At 38.6% G+C, this 2784-nt stretch overlaps 1 pseudogene; it reads right to left on the bottom strand.

Annotated features, from left to right (window-relative positions):
• Nucleotides 1–765: 765 nt before the first annotated feature.
• Nucleotides 766–2148, bottom strand: LOC115145780 (transcription factor HES-5-like; annotated as a pseudogene).
• Between the last annotated feature and the right edge of the window lie 636 nt (nt 2149–2784).

Raw genomic sequence — 2784 nt, 5'->3', positions numbered from 1 at the left:
TTATGTTGACTACTTCCTTCCTAGCTGCTCATTAATGTCTTAATCCAAATGACAGATTGCCTCTTATCCTCTCATAGTCCCCTTATGCCATAGTTTGTACATTTCAATTGTCAATAGAAATCACATTTGTTTAAGCAAGTCAGCCATATCAGCTATGTTTTCTAAAAGGCAGTAAAGAGGCTGAATGAACTGTTTCACAGACAAGGCTCTGCTTGATAGCCAGGTTTAGCAGTTGTAAGGATTCACTCCATGGTGCTGAAAAGAAAGCTCTACTTTTGGGACAGCTTCATGTGGGCCCCGTTATAGTGCAATTTATGTATTGTTTAGTGTTGTGTAGTGGCTTTGTTGGCATGCATACAAAATACTTATTAGAGTTTTCCCCAACAAGATTTACGTTCTAAAATCCCCACTGGTCACGGTAAAAGTGAAATTAATGTATTGTTTACTGTTGTATTGTGTTGTGTAGTGGCTTTGCTGGCATGCATCTAAAAAGTTTGCCCCACCAAGATTTACATGCTAAAATCACCACTGCCCTCTCATGATAAATAATTTGTTTTCGGAATAATTTATATTACTGTATATTTTCGCTTGTAGTCACAAGAAATAGGCAGCATACGAATGTGTGTATTTCCTGCACTACTAATGTGCAGGTAAGTACGTACCGTACATCAGGGGGGGACATTTAAAAAAATAAAATACAAATATTTAGACATTTGAAATTTCAATGGAGTGTAATTAATCAAACAAACATAAGAATTGTTTTCGATGATTGTTTTTATTCGCATCAACTTGATTTGAAGATTTACATTCATTTTGAAAACATGTTTTCAAGCTTGACAATAACTTCTCGGAATGCGAGTGATACTGATAAACTCACATAGTGACACAAACCATTACATATGTTTTAGCTCCTCTCACAATCGAGAGGAAGTAACTTATTCTGACTTAAATGCAGATATCATTTTTTTGAATTATGACATACGATGCTGTTTGCATGTTTTAATATCAATATCAAAACAGGGCAAATAAGAATGACATTTTTTCACTAGTCTTTCCACTAGGAATACAGTGAACACCATATCATAAATTATTATTTTTCCACGGGAAAAAGTACAAAATATATTCACTTTATAAAAACGAAATAGAATCTTATTCGTGAAACGAAAATAAAAACAGAAGATTCAATTGATGCTCTTGTAAATCAAGAGAGGATAATTAAAATACTGACATTGTTAAATGTCCTTTTCATTAAAACTAAAACTTATAGTATAAACTCCTGCAAATGCAGAAAATGAGGATGAAATCGTCAGTAATGTGGAGTAGGAAATGTCCTGCTTGAGCAGATGAGGAAGAAGATCTCTTCCTATTCTCATTACTGTCTAACATCCATAACATTATTCTTAGACCAACATGGTCCATTGTGCTTGTCTGAGAGTGGAGCTCCAGTCTGTAGGACTCTACCAGGGCCTCCAGAGGGCGCTGTTAACTGGACCCTTCTCTTTGCTGATGCTGTGCTGGGCTGGGGAGCTGAGCTGAGGCAGGTCACTCTCCCTTCTGTTCTTATCAGAGAATGGTTGCAGGCTCTGAAAGTCCAGCAGCAAGTGGCTCAGCAATTTTCTCTGAGATGGTGTCTTCACCTCATCTGTGGACAGGAAGTGTACAATCTCTTGGACACATCTGGAGTAACCCTGATTAACAGGTGCTGAGCATGAGGATGAGCTCACTGGCTGGTACTGTTTCTGTCGTCTCAGCAAGCAAACTGTCATCTCCAGGATGTCTGCTTTCTCCAGCTTGGAGTCAGACTGCTGATTGAGGATCTCTGGACCCAGGAGAGACTTGAGCTGCTCAATGCTGCTGTTGATACGATCTCTGCGTAACTTCTCCACCACTGGCTTTCTAATCTGCAAAAAAATAAGGAGAATCATTTATAACATTGTTCTAAAATATATCAGAGGTCTGATAGAAAGATGACAACTATTATCAAGAACCGAATCATAAAGCAAGATGTCATTTCAATTTACCTTGTTTGTCAGAGTCAGGTGGTCCTTAGAGTAGATCATGGCTGAAGTGATTGTAGGCGCCATGGCTTGATCTCTGTGCTGTAGAGGTCTCTGTGTAGAAAGTGAATCTGATCTCTACTGGTTTCATCTCTCCTATATATAGTCCCAAATCTGCATATGAATGTGTGGGTCTTGGGTTTGTTGGAGTTTCTCACAGTCTGTAGCCAATGGGGGAGCTTGGGTTCTTAATGCTGGGGACAATGGTCACGTCTCAGGGGAACAGGTGGAGGGGTGGGGGGTGATGGAGAGTGACTCGGAGCGCTGTGTGAATCTGGGAAAGTGGTGACCCCCAGATTTCCTGCCTAATGGATCAATGACACAGACAGTACACACGCTCATCATCAAAACTTACACGTGTGGGACTGACACATACCTTCTGCATTAAAACTTACACTCCTTTCTTATACATTTTATTGGAAGATTCGTAGCCTTCTGTATTGTATTTGGTGACTGCATTATGAATATGACCTCTTTATTTGTAATCCTGAATAGAAAAATGGATTCCTGCCAATTCTGTGCAAATTCAGTATTTTAGCTTGTTTGCGTGTTTGCTTTATCCGTAAAAGGTTTGTACACGTCTGAGATGCATTCATAATTATTCATGCTAAATGTTTTTTTCATTATAATGAAGTAGCATAATTAGGATAATGGGATGAATTCTTACAGAAGACAGAGAAAATAGCAATATGATCAAAATGTAGATCGATATTGGAATGACTTCATC

The sequence above is a fragment of the Oncorhynchus nerka genome, linkage group LG2 (assembly GCF_034236695.1).
Source record: "Oncorhynchus nerka isolate Pitt River linkage group LG2, Oner_Uvic_2.0, whole genome shotgun sequence".
Lineage (NCBI taxonomy): Eukaryota > Metazoa > Chordata > Actinopteri > Salmoniformes > Salmonidae > Oncorhynchus > Oncorhynchus nerka.
The sequence above is the reverse complement of the archived record's forward strand: the minus strand, read 5'-3'. Positions and strand labels throughout refer to the sequence as shown.